Raw genomic sequence first — 17,216 nt, forward strand, 5'->3', positions numbered from 1 at the left:
TTAACATCTCTGCAAGAAACCTCTGCCCCCAGGAAATCCTTAATCCTGAGCATAGAGAAAAATTGTACTTGAAAACCCATGGCATTGACCCCTGCAAGGGTCTTGACTCTAGTAGCAAAAAATGATAGTAAGATATACAGTATTTCAATTTCTGTACTAATATAGTCTTGGCTTCTTTTGATAGGTAACAAACAAGGCAAATTTCTGGATACATCTCTAGAAGGGTGACGAAATTCAGGATGATGAAATGTTAAAGGCAGCTCCAGTTTGCCATCAAAGAGAACGGAAACCCAAGAACGGAATGAATAAGTGACTTTGATTGAGTGCTCTTTGTAGTCAGGAAAGAGAAGCAATTAGTACGAAAGTGAACTTTATGCCAGCGACATGTCAAGTTATTTTCATTCATTTCATATAATCTTCACTACAAGCAGGAAACTGAGGCAGGGAGAGATTGAGCAACTTCCCTAAGGTCACATAGCTGACAAGAAGCTAGTGATCATTTTTAGTGCTGACTTCTTTACTCAGATCTGTCTGCCTACCTGCAGTCTGGTGACACCATTTATCCAGCTGATTCTATGCAACACCTACCAGGTACACAACAGACGGATATATGTTCGGGTAGTGTTCTCTGACAGCAACAAAAAATCAATGCAGCTTTCTACTGATTATATCTGCTAAGAGATTAGCATTGAATGTTAGGGTTTAGTCATCAAAGATGTCAGTGAGCACGTAAAAGGACAACATCACCAGCTGAGTCAAGCAACAAGGGAAAACGGCCAAGCTGGGAAAAGAGGTTTACGTCAGTGCATCATGTGGGAAAGTCCAAAGTGCTCCAGTGTCCTTAGTGGGCTCCACCAGTTTGAATGCCTTTCAGTAACATCTGCGGATCATTGTATTTCAACTTTGCTTTCTTTCTAAGCAGCTCATGGCATAGTAATTGAAATACCCTTATTAATTTTGGGCTAGTTTATCATTATTTCACAGATTTTTTTCCTTGTTCTATTTTACATTTCCTAATTAAAATACTAATATGCAATTTATATATATAGCTTTTCATACTTACTCCATAGCATAGCTTAATATGAATATTATATTTTCAGCTAGCCCCCCCTCCATGTCTACCATGGGACACAAACCAAATCAGAAGAGAACAAAGTACCTGGCTATGTGATTATGTCCATGACAGCGAATGTGTCCACTGCTGTGAGACTGAGATGCAGTCTGTTTCTGCCCCACCTCTCGTTGCCTCCCAGGACACAGTCCCAGTTGTCTAAAGAGTCAGCGCCTTCTGACGGGCACCATCTGGCCGACCATTCACGAACTCCCACGATGCTGCTCCTGTATGTTCCTCTACCCGTGACCCGTGACACTGTCGAGAGCTGAGGTGACTTAAAGCAATACTATGTTCCTGTTTGGATCACCCAGGCATCACCACGCACGGGTCCTTGGCAACACCCTACCTGGAATGAAGGTTTGCTATATAAATTTAATACTTCAGGACATTTTGGAAATGTAAAGTTGAGGATTACAAATAGCAAAAGATTAAAGGTTTGAAATAGTGAGTAAATGATAAATTATAAAAGTTTTTTTGCTTGGTTTGAGTATGGAAAACAATGTAGAAAAGTATTCTTTCAGAGTAAAGCTTTTGAGTGTTGACTAACACATGGAGAGTCATGATTTGCATTTATTCATTGGGTCACGTCTAAAGATCCCTTCTCCTGCTTTCCTGCTCTATTAATTACTTTCTTCAGTCAGTTTCTCTAGTTTCACGTCCCTGTGCCCAGAGGTCATGTGGACTAGTAGGAAGAAGAGAGAATGTAAAGACAATGCAAGAATTCAAGTAACAACTTGTACTATTTCTATTTACAAGATCCTGTACTTCTGAATATTTCTTCTCTTTGCTTTTACCAGCTGACAATGGGACAAAAGTCCCAAACCAGCTGTCCCAATCTTGCATAGTTTCTAAAAAGCACGGTGTCTATGAACATCAGATAAGATAATGCATGGGAGAAAATGTACTTTTTCATTGAGCAACTACTTCCAGTTATGCAATCTTATAGATGTGGGGGTACCCAACAGAATCACATTAGTCCAGAACATCATCTAGTGTCAGATCAGTGTTCCAGCCTGTCTGAGGCTCACGTGTTTTAGGTTAACTTTTTTCCCTTTTAGTTTTCTTACAAGGAAGACCTTCTCACCCATTTTGTGGGAGTTATTTGACCCACTGTGAGTCTTGGAAGGATTCTTCTGAAGTTTTTCTGATGCCAAGAATGTTTCCAATAACATCGCATTTCTAGAGTAATTCTTCTCCCAAACTTTGAGCTCTGTGAAGGCAGAAAACAGACCTGCTTACCCCTGTTGTATCCCTAGTACATGTTTGTTCCAAAACTGATGCTCAGTAACTACTTGCTGGATGCACTGATGACAAATCATGCAGCGCCATGCAAACAAGATGCCTTGAGAAATCAGAAAGATACATCTAGACAGTAAAGTAAAAAAGTTCCAGCAGTGTAAGCAGTCTCAGCAATGGTAACAACAACAACAACCACAACAACAATAGTGGAAAACATTTGTTGAGATCTTGTAAGTACCACACACTGTGATACGTGTACTTTGTATGAATTATCTGATTTAATTTTTATAGCAACACTTTGTGGGTGCTGTTTTCATTCCCATTTTGCAGATGAGAAAAATGAATATCAGAAATTACATGTCTGGTGAGTGGCAAAGCCTTGGCTTCCATCCTGGGCTATTATTTAGAGGCAAAGAACCCCAAGTTCTAAGCTGCTATGCAGGATTTAATATCTCCTTGTATGATGCAAATTTTGTGAAAAGGACACTTTAAATAGGTTAATTCTTTCTTTTATCCTTACATTGTTATGTTTTTCTTCCTTGGATTATTTCACTTCACTTTTCAGTACATATGCCTATATTTTACAGGCACAGATGCTCTGCTCCCTCCCCTCTCCCCATGCCTCCGCTCCCCTCCCTAAGTGATGACACGTGGTCATGGCACTGTAATGAATGGGCTGAGTCATGGGTATATGGGTCTCTACCCCTGTGGCATGATGGTCTTCCACATTTTCCACTCCAGCCTCTCTCCTGTGAAGTCTGAGTCTTCACAGGTACTCCATTTCACCTCTCTAGCTCCCCACCTTCAACCCCCCTCCACGAGCCCTGCTGGTTGGTGGCTAAAGGTGTGGGTATGTGGAGCACTAGTGTGTAAAGTCAGATAGTAGGTGAGAACAGCAGCCACTCTTGGACAGTGGGACTGGGTGTTATTTATCTCTCCTCTGCATCACTTCGGCCACTCCCTGGCACCTACAGCACTTGATAAATGTTTGCTGATCTTAAGTATGTAGGCATGTGAGCCATCTTACTAGAGAACTCACTGCCCCCTTTATCTTCAGTGCAATATACTGAACTCATTTTTTAAAAAGTGTGTTTTAACACAGTATTGAGTATCAATACATTTAACACAGACCTGTGAGCATCTTTTCCTTTCTCCCTTTGTGAATTATCTTTTTCTTAATGAATATAGTCATTATAAACAGTGTACTATTACAAAAATATACCTCATACATATAGCAGTACAGAGATGGATGTTTGCTCAGCTTTTTCGTCTCATATGAATAGCTATATATATTATGTAGCTCCCACTCTAAACTGTTCTTTCCTTTAAAAATGGCTCTACTTTTTAAAGGCAAATACTGCAATACAGGTTTCCCTCGCTATCCAAAATAGAGTGTTTCTATGAACACTTTTGTAAGCTGAAATGGCCTGTAGCAAAGAAGTAATCAATTACCTTTGGACACATCTTGCTGATGGATGTGCAGAATGAGTGGCAATAAAGCACAGATATCCGCAGACAAAGTTCAAAGCCATGGGGACTTGATGCTGAGATGCTGGGTGGGGTTCCCTGGGAAGGAGTCCTGCGGTGCGGGCTCACTGCTCAGGGTGCCTGCTGCCTCTGTAACAGCTCACTGCAAGACAAATGCTGAATGATACTCCGGCTTTTTGTCTTGTTTTGTAAAAGTGAAAATCCTCCTCGGATATCTTTTGGTTAGCAAAACCAAACACTTAGGTAAGCCTTTTATCTTTTCATTTTTTTCTGTAGGTTTTTAATATTTATCAATCAAAAGCTGGGGAGGGGGTAAGATATTTGCATCTAACATTGCTAGAAAATGTTAGAATCTCTTAATGTAGGTCCTTCGAAAAAGCGAAGTTGTGTAACAGCCTGTATGCATTAATTTAATTGCAGGTTTTGGTAATGTGCTTCAATTTCACTAATACTTTGGCTAGTCTTAAAAAAATAAGAAAAACTTTTTACAGTAACTCGCACTCTGAATTCAAGATGTCTGTTTTGTGTGATATCAATTCCCCTTGCGCCTTGGACTTTGTTTTTTTTCATTTCACCTCCAAAATTACATTGAAAACATCTGCTAAGGACTTATTTAAACAGCTAGTTAATGCTTTATAAAGCTCAGAGGTGCACCCATCTGTTCCAGGAGATTCTCTTTTCTCAAGAGCTCCATCATATTTTCTAACTGTCTGACAGCTGGTTTTGCCTCAAAACTCTTAATTTCTCTTTCTGTCAGTAGTATAGAACCTTACATTAAACTTTATAACCGATTTTTCTTCCTCTTGCTCTTTTAAGATCAAGTTATTTCCTTCTTTTTAAAGTCTTACTTTTAATCTTTCACTTTTGTTTTCATTTTCAAAGCCAAGATGTCTTTCCTCTAAGCTTCATAACCATAGAGAAGTCAGGATGCAGTTCTGGTGGTTTTAATCACTGGCATCTTGCTCTTTGTGCCGCCCCAGACTCTACCTCAGTGTGCAGGACAATGCAAGCTCTCACATCTGCTCCACAGGGAAAATTTACATATCCCTCGCTGGAGAATGCAGGCCAATTGCATTATCTCCTCAATCCTCCTTCCTCAGACCGTTTCACCTTTCTCAGTGCTGAGGCAGGAACCAGTCCTCTGTATCTCCGGACTGAGCCTAACCCATTTCCAGATAATCAACTGGTCCTCTGGAAGCTGCCCATCTAGGTGGAGATGTCAGAGGTGAGGCTCCCTCCCACCCCCCTCCTTTTTGGGCAGGCACACTCAAGGCATAACAACTGCCATCTCCACACAATCTCTTTACTATTTCTCTGTCTCCCCTGTGTCCATTTTTATTATATTCTCAAAATAATTGAGTGGGCTCAGGAGTTACATAATCAATTCTGAGAAATTCTTTTTGTAAACTGCATGTGGGATCTGTTTTATATTATTTTTTTTTAATCCTCACCTGAGGACGTATTTATTGACTTCAGAGAGGGACGGAAGGAGAGAGAGAGAGAGAAGAACATTGATGTTAGGGACAAACATCGATTGGTTGCCTCCTGAATGTGCCCTGACTGGGGATCGGACCCACAAACTTTTGGTGCATGGGACAACGTTCCTACCAACTGAGCCACCAGACCAGGGCTGTTTCCAATTCTTTTGCGTATCTGATACCTAGAATATTGGTACCTCGGTTGAAAGAGAGATATGATGAGTCCTGATTTAGTTTCTAGTTACATTTTCCTCATTGCATTATTTTATTATATGACAGCATTTTAGATGTAGTAATTTTTGTTCTGTCCTTATTACAGAAAATCAGATGGCATCCTGCAAATATTTATTTCTTACATAATCAAAGATTAATGCCTCATTGGCTGTTATTGTTTGTTTGTTAATTTTTTTTGGGGGGGAGTGCCCACCAAGATGTAACAACCACCTATTCCCAACCATCGTCGTATTACCCAGGCCGTTCACATCGCCTTTCCTGAGCTGCTTCCCAGGGCTTGGGAATACTCTGCCCCATATGCTCATGGGTATTTTTTTAAATCATAAGATTGTTATTGTTGTCGTTGTTTTCATATGTAAGGAACCTAAGAATTAAATTCTTATTTACCTTTTTTTTCTACCGTAAGAATCCTAATTCCCTTCACTTTCTCTATATTTGACATCTACTGCTCTCCTGATTTTCTTGAATATTTTCTAAGAGGCAGTTACACACTTAGTCTTCCTGTTTTTACCTTACCGAGTGACAAGGCTGCTGGAGGGAAGAGGTACCTCACACATTTCACACTGACTTAAACCTTAGACAAGTTTAGTTTTGGCTGTAATTGGAAATTTAAGAAAAGGCTTATCTCACTCAGGATTGCCTGAGAACTAGTTAAGTCCTTCGGTGTCTGATTCCCTCTCAAAATAGAGCTCTTGTGTCTCAGAAACCAAGCATAGTTTTCCATTTGGTCCTCAACCAAAGAAAATACTGTCAGTTCCAGTGAGTCAAATACAAGACGGTCTGTGCTAGGCCTTTAAAAGAAAAATCACTCAACTGCCGACAGTAGACAATCCAGAGTGAACAAAAGGGTGGTGTTGCTTCTCACTGAAGTAGGCACGGCTGCTGTTGTTTATAATGAAGAAATTAAAAGCAAGACTATTCCCCACACTGCTGTATGCACATACACAATGGGAGCCGTATTTCCTTGTAAACTGGTGTGCCGAGAAAGCTTTTTGAAAAGCAAAGGCCAGTAACAGAATTTGAAAGTATTCTAACAACTTCATCTACTCAGGGGAGATTCTTGCTCAACGGATTGGGAATTCCGTAGTGTTTTTGCTTCCGACGATCTCTGCCATTTTAGGCAGGAGTTTCTCTGTGGCCCCGTTATTACCCCGTGCAGTGAATGGCTACGGCAGGACTGTCGGATAGTTTCTTAGTGAAATGGAGTTATTGTTAAGCCAGATGTCTGCAGGAAATACCTGCAAGTAAGCTTAACTGCTACAAGGGAAGCGAGTCTACGTCTCCTTTTTTTAAAGGGAGGTCCGTGCCTGGTCACTTCCAGAGTATGGTGAAGGAGAGGCATGGTTTTCTTGATCATCCTCACTTGTTTGCCTTTGGAGCCTTTTGTTCTTCTGGTTCTCAGTCAACGTGGAGACTTATTTTAATTTCTCCTCTCAGTTAAAGAACGAGAGGAGGGCAGTCTCCTCTGAATGTTAGCCAATACCAACATTGGATAGCCCTCTAGATAGCATTAAAGTTTTACTGTTATCTCTTGCTGAAGAGCTAAATCCAAAGATAGGAATTTCCAGTGATAGAATTGCAGTTACAAGTGGTATGGGAAACATTTCCAGTTGTCTCAAACTCATAGTTGATCGCTTACTCCATCTACTATTAAGGGAGTCTTGGATCCAAGAATATATTGAAAGATGGTAATGATTTCACAGGCAAGCACTGGCAAACTCTAGATTATTCCCATTGTCAAAATTAAACAGAAAGATTCTAATTTGCTTCATGGTGTCATGGGTCATCCTAGCTGGAATCTTTCCTGTTTAGACTTTTACTTAATGTCCTGTTTTCCTGGCAGGGCATGATATACATTTCCTTACTGCCTTCTGAAGCTCTGGAGCATCTGGAAAGTTTTCCTCTCCCTTTCACAAATTGCTTTGAAGACACTTAGTAGCAATAGCAAGGAAATTTATTTTCCTGCAGAGCAGATGGGGATGGACAAGAGCAGAATGAACTTTCTCATGTTTTCCAGTGAGAGTCAAGTATTTCCATTCTACTTATTCTTTGCACTTTAAGCCATCATTTCTCATAAGAGATTTTCATAATACCAAATGCAAGGCACAAAACTAAAATTCCTTGTGCATAAAGAATATGTATTACAAGATTACTCAACTTTGAGAATCATTAAGGCTTTCCCATGGTACAACGTGGACAGTCTCCCAACTGAGTAGTGATTTTGTTTTAGCTTCTTTTTCTAGCCAATTTCCCACCTTCCTCTCTTAGCTCCACACTGAGAACAATGACCTAATATCCCTACTCTCGCTATCAAATACTTGGCACTTAATCATGCACTGGCTTATGTTGTTCGTTTGTTACCTTCTTTACCATTTTACATTGTATTGAATATGCAGGTAAAATCATGATAGTCCCACAAGGACTTATTCTTCTGGTCAAACTGAAAGTCTGACACCTATGTTGCTTCAATTCTTTACTTGATTATGAACCTGAAACCAATCACATATACACATGCAGGTCCTTGAGGTTAGTTTCTTTAGCATCCCTGGCAATCATAGTCATTAATGTTAACAACGCAAAACATGGTTGCTGAAAGGGAGGATCTGGGGGGCCTCCAGCATACCAACGCTGAAGCCATGCTTATGGTACCCATTGTGGACGTGGGTCGCAGATGGACTACATGGCCTCACGTAACCATTGTTTAGGACCTGAGATGGGGTAGCTGCAAACAGCAACATCAACATAAACACTTTAAGGACCCTTGGAACATAACTTAAAATAAGAAAGTGTATAACTTCTGAATGCTAGACATAAACAGTTAGAAATATCCAATTAGAAACAGTAATAGTATCTTTTTAAAAAAAACTCATAAAAAAAATCATTTATTGTTCAAATCCAATCAAGTTTATATGCACACATGTGTAAATGAAAGCCAGCTATATATTATTATTTTACTCCACATATAAGTGTAAAGTGACTAATATAATAAGGAAATTTGTGTGTTTACATGTCATCTATTATTCATCATCCATGGAGAATAAGAAATATGTGTTGCCCCCTATCATTCTTCACTTAATATGTAGTTCTCTTAAATATCATCATAAGAGATGATGTTGAGAGATGATATAAGAGCATTTATGTTATCAAAAGTGAGTCTGGAAACTAATATTCATTATGCGTCAAGAATGTGTTAGTCATTATATTATAAATTTTTGCTTTCATTTTATCTTTGAAATCATAGTGTGAGATTAGATGTTTCATGTTCATTATCTTTAGAAGAGAAGAGCAAACTCCAATGGGACGGAATAATTTATCTATAGACACACTTGGGTAGCCCTGGAACCAGGGGTTAATGCCAGGACTGTAAACTCCAAAATCCAGTATTTCCCATCACTCCAAAAACAAAAACAAAACAAAACTGGGAAAATCTCACATTTTCACAATGTCGGACTTAACAAAGATATTTTTAAGGTGTGAAATAGTCATGAATGGAAACAATAATCTTCAGTTAAATAAAGAAATTGGCATGTCTATAATATTTTTCTAAGCCTTGATGAATATTAACTGGTCTGGTGTTTCATACCCTTTTCTTTCCACTTCGCTACCCACCACATTGGCCCCACCCAGGCTATAGAAACCTACCCAACTCTCTATTCATGTTTGTCCCACCGAGACCCTCAGCAATCCAGGACCTGCTCCCCACGTACCTTACGGATCTGTTGTATGTTAAAGGTATCGTTCTGAAACATGGAACAGATTGTTCTGTGAAAAAAATTAATTGGACAGATTGCAACTCAGAAAAATCAAGCATCAGTGTATGTGAGGGTGAGGCAATGGATAGGAAAAAGGATTTTGAAGGAAAGTCTACATAGCAATGCATAGGACACAGGGTTAGTGTCAGAGACATAGGCCAGGGCTCAGAAGGGTCCTTGTTTGACTTAATGCTTCTCTGTTGCCATCTTGAAATTCTTGGTAATTTTATATTTGAACCTGTGTTTTGTACGTGAAGTTCAATAGGATGATGGAGTGTGAGTGTGAGCAGAGGAGACACACATAATGTGTGTGTCCACTGTTCCTTGCTGCCCATTCAAGAATAGGTTTGTGATGCTCCATGAGCACAGAGTTCCAGAGGATGTGTGGTAGTTTAACAAGACTCAAAGTGAGTATCAGGTAAGCATGTTAAGTCTCTAAGTGAGTTTGCTGAAGCACCATGCTGTCTGTTCAAGTCAGAACTTTCAAATACAGAAAAAATTCAGTTGCAATCTAAGAAACACGACCACCAAGAAACCCTATCATATACTTTCTTATTCCCCTTACTTTCCTGTATTAGCCTAACCATCTATAGTGAAAATGCAGACATAGAAGGAAAGGGAAAGATAGGGAAACTCATAGTTCTTTTCTTTTCAGTTCTAAGTTACTCATCAGTAAACTGAAGGCAGAGAATATTGGTAGAATGTGTGCCTATCAAGAAGTAAAATGATGACAATCACATCAAAATTACAGCAAAACTCTAGAACCATCAGAAATCTGGTTGAATGGAAGTCTGACAACTATGAATTAAAGAAACCACATCCACCAGACTGGTAGGTGAGGTGGATATGTGGAACAGGCTGGTCCCACATCCACGTGTGGTGGATAAAAATTGGGGAGGGATATCTCAGGAGTGAGGAGGCCCAACCCCACACCAGGCCACACAGCCCAGGGTTTTCATGCCAGAAAGATAAGTCCTAATAACTTCTGGCTGCAAAACCCAACAGGGATTGAGTCAGTGGAAGAAAGTTCTACAGTCCCAAGCAGTTCCTCTTAAGGAACCCACACACACTTACACAGACTTACTCCCTCTGAGCTCTAGGATTGGGGTAGCAGATTGAAAAGCACCAGTGGCATACAGGGAGAAACTGAATTGTCTAGCAGAGGCCATTGTCCATTTTTTGAACACTCACCCCACAGAGCCACAGAGCCACAGGGCCAAAAGGCTGGTGCCATACCTGAGACTCCATCAACCTGGTTAACACTGTTTGCTCTGCCCTGGAGATCCCCTGAGACGCTGACCCACCCAACTTATGGACCCACCCAAGGTGCTTTTCCATATGAATGGCTGGTCTTGGCTCATGCTTCACAACTTCCTAAATCCTCTCAAATATGAAATAGCTGGCCTCTGTGAGCCTTCAGCCCCCCCATACCTTTTGCTAAGTGGCCCCAGGCCCAGCACTAGCAGTAGTCAACCCAGATTCACAGGTTGGCTTTACCTGGGAATCTCCAAACCCAGCACAAGTAGCAGCCACCTCAGATTGCTTTATAGACCAGGCAGGGTGGCCCTGGGCATAACACGGGTGGGGGCTGACCATGGGCTGCACCACCTGGGAAACCCCAGAGTCACATCAGAGCTCCACCACACTACCCCCACACAGTTGATTCTCCATGGAGGGCAGAGGTTGGTGGTAAATGGTCACAGTCAGTCCTTGCAACTGATGCCCTAGGTAAATCCCTCTCATTGATCTGCCAACAGCAATCAAGGCTCAAATGCAAGAGGAGGGTATATTCAGCCCACATGAAAGGTTCACCTCAAGGGCCCAGCATGATAAGAGAGGCTGTGCCACTGGAACCCATAGGACACCTATGACATTAGGCCACACTACCAAGACAGGGAATCATAGCAGCTTTACCTAACACACAGAAACAAACACAGGGAGGCTGCCAAAATGAGAACACAAAGAAACATGGCCCAAATGAAAGAACAGATCAAAACTCCAGAAAAAGAACTATACAAAAGGGAGATAAGCAATCTATCAGATGCAGAGTTCAAAACACTGGTTGTACCCCTGGCTGGTGTGGCTCAGTGGATTGAGTGCTGGCCTATGAATCAGTGGGTCACTGGTTCGATTCCCAGTCTAGGTCACATGCCTGGGTTGCAGTCTTGGTCCCCAGTGGGGGACATGTGAGAGGCAAACAAACATTGATGTTTCTCTCCCTCTCTTTCTTCCTCCCTCCCCCTCTCTAAAAGTAAATAAAAATCTTAAATAAAATAAATTAAAAAAATACTGGTTATAAGGATGCTAAAGAAACTTAGTGAGGATCTCAACAGCATATAATAGATCCTGTCAGAAACAAAGGATATACTAATTGAAATAAAGAACAATTTACAGGGAAACAATAGTAGAGTGGATGAAGCCAAGAATCAAATCAATGATTTGGAACATAAGGAAACAAAAACCAAGTAATCAGAGCAAAAAGAAAAAAGAATCTAAAAAAACAAGGATAGTGTAAGCAGCCTCTAGGACAACTTCAAGTGTTCCAGCATTCACATAATAGGGGTGCCAGAAGGAGGAGAGAAAGAGCAAGAAATTGGAAATCTATTTCAAAAAATAATGAAAAAAAAATTATCTAATTTGGTGAAGGAAACAGACATGCAACTCCAGGAAGCACAGTGAAAGCCAAACAAGATGATGCAAAGAAGCCCACTCCAAGACACATCATAATTAAAATGACAAAGGTTAAAGATAAAGAGAGACTCTTAAAAGCAGCAAGAGGAAAGCAATTAGTACCTAGAGCAGAATTCCCATAAGACTGTCAGCTGTTCTTTCAAAAGAAATTTTGTAGGCTAGAAGGGATTGGCAAGAAATATTTAAAGTCGTGAAAAGCAGGGACCTATAGCCAAGATTGCTCTCCCCAGCAAAGATATTATTTAGAATCAAAGGGCAGATAAAGAGATTCCCAGACAAAAAAATTAAAGGAGTTCATTATCACCAAACATTATTATATAAAATGTTAAAGGGACTTATTAATGAAAAAGAAGATCAAAACTATAAACAATAAAATGGCAATAAATACATATCTATCAAGAATTGAATCTAAAAAAACAAAGTAAGCAAATAAGAAGAACAGAGACAGAATCATGGATAGGGAGTGTTTTAATGTTTGTCAGATGGGATGGGGGAATAGAGGAATGGGTGAAAAGGTGATGGGATTAAGAAGTACCAATAGGTAGTTACAGAATAGCCATGGGGATATAAAGTACAGTATAGGAAATGGAGTAACCAAAGAACCTATGCATGATCCTTGGACATGAGCAATGATGTGAGGATTACCTGAGTGAGTAGGGGGTACTGGGTGGAGGAGGGCAAAGGGGGAAAATTGGGGCAACTATAATAGAATAATTAATAAAATATATTTTAAAAAAGAAAAGGAGAGATTTCTACCCCTCCCCCCACCCCCCCAAAAAGTACTCTTATAGTTGTACATGGGATGGGGAAGAAAGGAAAGAAAATTACAATAATAGTTTGAAAAAGACTAAACTGGAAAAAAAATAGAAGAAGAAGAAGTAAAATGAGTCCTGACCAGGAGGCTCAATTGGTTGGAGCATTGTCCCATATGCCAAAAGGTTGCAAGTTTGATTCTAGTCAGGGCACCTACACCGGTTGTGGGTTTGATCCCCATTCTGGGTGCGAACAAGGTGGACATGGCGTGTTTCTCTCTCACATCAATATTTCCTCTTTCTCTAAATATGTTCATGTGAGAATTTAAAAAAGTAAAATGAAAACAATTTTTTATGTGCAGCATTTCCATTACTTTGGTAAGAATGAAATGTATATGCAACTATTGATACAAGGTATGAAAAAATTATGTAATTCAGTGATTCCGCTTAAGAATTAAATGTTCTTATATTTGCATTTTAAAACTGGCATTGTATAATATAAAGATGAACAGTGAAATTCATGCTAATGATGTAAAATTTTAATTTGTTTTTACTTAGAAATTTAAATAGCAACTGAAAAACACCATGACAAATCAAGAGAGAGATTGCAGAACTTAAAAAAAGATTTACATTTTAGTAAATTTAATGGCATTTTTCCTGCTTTTGAAATAAGGGGCCCACATTTTCACTTGACACTGAGCCCTGCAATTCAAGCAGCTGGCCCTGGTTGGATGCCTTGCTACTCTCCCTGAGACTCAGCAGCCAGGATTATACTGCAGGAAAGGAGATTGGTAGGAAATATTCTGAAGACATTGGCCAGCCCCAAGAAAGAACTTCCATGGACTTGGGAGTTCACCAGGGTACAATGGTCTTTCCTTCTGCACCCCACCCCACTTTCACTCTAAAGAGAAACCTATGAGAGTGTGGGCCCTCCCACACACACTGGATTCCCCATTGGTTTTAGGCCCTTGCTCTATGAACAGACTGCCAATGGACCTGCAAACACCCGAAGAAAGGATCCAACTGGAGAGCAGCCAGGTAAACATTGGATCCCCAGGAAAAATAGAGGGCAATCTTGAAACAAACTACTGAAATTTTTGCACAATCAAGCATTTGGAAAATATATCAATGATTGCTATGTAGAAAACTGTGCAACTCTAAAAAAAGTGTGACAAAAATTAATGGGATAGGAAAAAATCATCAGGATGTACTACATTGCCTTTCTCTACACCTTATAATGCTAATACTTTCTGTGGGGTTAAATAAAATTGTTCTATGACTGTGTTTGGAGGATTGGGTGAGGGAAAGTGGAGCAAAGGAACTCATCATCTAGCATAAGAGGAAGTCAATAGACAATGTCTGACACTGATGAATCAAGGACTCACAGGGTGCACGCATTATTGAAGAACATGGAGATAAACTCCAGAACAAATAGACAAGAAGGTAAAAGTGATGCCTCTGGTGGGCTGGAGGGCGTGAGGGGCTGAGACAGCAAGCAGGGGACAGTTGTTTTTCTTCATAAATGTTTTCTATCTATTTAATTTTTAAACTCTGCACATGCATTGCATTGATAAGTCTTTACAGTAAAGAAAAAAATACTAGAAAATGAAAAGAAAGTGGTATTGGTTATCTCACAGAACTTCCAGTAATACTAGATAGCTCTGCTTGGTAGTCTGGGCAGGAACACAGGAAGTGTCCTGGTGAGGACAACGCTGCTCCCTCTGTTGGGCAGCGCAAGCCCCGCCGGCTCTGCCTGAGCTACCACAGTGCCATGGGACACTGTTGGTGGCACACGTTCTCCACTGTTCCTGCGTCCTTCTGTCACGGCCGCCGGGCCCCGGGTGTTGGATGTTGGCGTCTGACTGTCTGAGATTTGGTGGCGTGATCATGAACAACAGCCGGTTTGGTGGAGGTGGCAGAAAAATGGCCTTTTTGTGTAGGAGGAGGTGTGCTCTGCCTCCCATAAAAATTCATATAGTGAAGTTGTCTATATCTAGGAAAGAGATTCAGATGTTGGACAGCAGAAAGGAATGTCACGTGTACACTATGGTTATTTCCTGATGAAAGCGCCAACCACTCACATATAGTTAATTTTTTTCCTGGCAGGCAAATTTTTAGGGAATCTTAAGCTTTTGAGGGCTTTAATATGCGGGGGGGGGGGGGGTTACGTGATTATCTATCATCTATCTATCATTTATGTCTATCTTCTATCATCTTCTTTTCTCTCTCTCTCCACCTATCATTTCCCTATCAGTAAATCTACGTATCTCACACTGGGTCCAAGAGTTGCCATTAGCAAAACAATGATATGATGTAGCAGCTAGTCTGGAAAACTGTGTTTGTTTCTGTATCCAGTGGAGTGATTAAAAACACAAATTCCAAGGGAAACGAGAGCACTCTACAAATCAAAAACTTGCAAACAAGAAATAGATTAAAAAAATCATTATGCATGCAAAAGGAAAATAGAACATCCCCAAAAGAAAACAATGCCTTCTCCCATTTTCCCCTTCATTAAGACTATGAAGAGTGAACGGCACCCTTCCAAATAATTCCAGTCACAAAGTACAAAAATTGAGACACGCTATGGAATTGCCTGTAATCTCTGTAGGGAATGTTCGTGATGCTCATTACAAAACCCTGGGGGGAATAAAGGGCTCTGCATCAAGGAACATACATAAGGAGAAGTCAATGCAAGACCTGCCATTTCTTCAACTGAATCACAGTTGGAAGTTTGGTGACATGGGAATATCAGCTTTATATGCTGTTTTTTGAGTTGGCTCATTAAACATAAGTTTCTATTAACTAACTTTTATTCTAGTGATTTTGGGTTTTCAGTGAACTAAGAGGGTTGACAGACACATTTGTTGCATATTTCATGTACTCCCCAAAGCTTTGGCATTGTGAGGAATCAGGTGGGGAGGGAAGGAATGGATGTGCCAGCAGAATTGGTATTCCAGGAAAACAGTCTGAGAAGTGTGTGGCAGGGGCCAGCCATGCTGTTCTAGATAAGGAGTGTGTATTACACATTTGTATATATTTACAGCATATTGTATATGGAAAAAAACAGCAATATCTTAAATTTGAGCAAGTAATAATTTTGCAGCTTTCTTCCTCTTACTAATTCTAGGTTTGTTGTGCTGTAGAATTTTCAATAAAGCCCTCTGAGAATACTCCTCCACCTGGATTTAAAGTAATTTGCATTTCCTCTAAGTGTGAAACCAATTCACTGCGGGTAGAGACCTAAGTAATTACAAATATCAGATGCAATTTTCAATTTCATTTCTTGTCTGAAAGTGGTATTCATTGGAAAATATAACTATAGTTGAGCATATCAAGAGTTTGTTTGCTTGAAGAACAAAACCCTTGCAGGTAGCTGGTGAGCTATGATCAGGTGAAAAAGTCAGTATAATCCTCACATTTAATGAAGCTGATAAAGAAAAATCATTAATTCAAATTTTTGGAGATATGTGTTCATGCTGGGCATAGAGGAAATGAGGGTTTAAACAGGTGGCCATGCTATTTGGGAAAAAGCCCGATTGATTTTAAACTGCAATTCAGAGCGAAGAACAGAATGTTGATACTAGCAGCGTCTGGCAGGCAGCTCAGTGGAACATTTAGCCTTGCTAGAATTAGGCTTCGAACCAACCTGATGAGGTTTATTTCCAGACTGGAAATCTGACAGAGACGTAGGAAGGAGTATGTGCATGGTTATAACTTGAAGCTGGCCAAACAGCTCTTGACCATCCCCTGTGTTAGGGTCCTGGACTGTCCATCAGCGGTTTGGGGGTAAGATGGGGAGTGGTGTATGGGGAAAAAGGCAGGGAGATTTACCATTAAATTAAAATAATTCAGGCGTACTTCTTACTTTTAACCAAGTTAAATAGCAAAATTCTGGGAAGGAAGGTATTTTATAAATCAAATAATCCGGTTGGTTCTTCTGCCACTTGAATCTTACCTGTTTCCATTGTGTCCATGGGTGGAAGTTCTATTTTGTGGGTCTATTCAGAAAAACCTAATCCTTCTTCCTCCTGATATCCCTTCGCACTTTTGAAGGCAGCTATGGTGTGTTCTGTAACTGCCTGTTTTGAAGATCAGATATTCCCGTTTCCTTCAAGCATCCCTCCTCACAAAATTTCAGTCCTTTCATCAGCCTGTAATTCTTCTTTGAATTCATCACGTATCAAATATTTAGTGTGCACTAACTTGTATGTCAGGCATGCCTACTTCTCGGGTACAGAAATAAATAAGACAGAGTCCCTTCCATGAAAGAGTTCTGGGGCTAGTGGGTCAGATGAATGAAAGAATAGATATGGTAATACAGTGTAATAGAGATATGCATGCAGTATCATGGGAGAATCGCTTGTCTCTTTTGTAAAGACATAAGCAAAATGTCTCAGGTTGGGTTCGACTTGTACAGAACAGATAGGATTTCTTATGTCTTAGACTTTTGAATATACTCATGTGCCCT

The sequence above is a fragment of the Desmodus rotundus genome, chromosome 3 (genome assembly GCF_022682495.2).
Source record: "Desmodus rotundus isolate HL8 chromosome 3, HLdesRot8A.1, whole genome shotgun sequence".
Taxonomy (NCBI): Eukaryota; Metazoa; Chordata; class Mammalia; order Chiroptera; family Phyllostomidae; genus Desmodus; species Desmodus rotundus.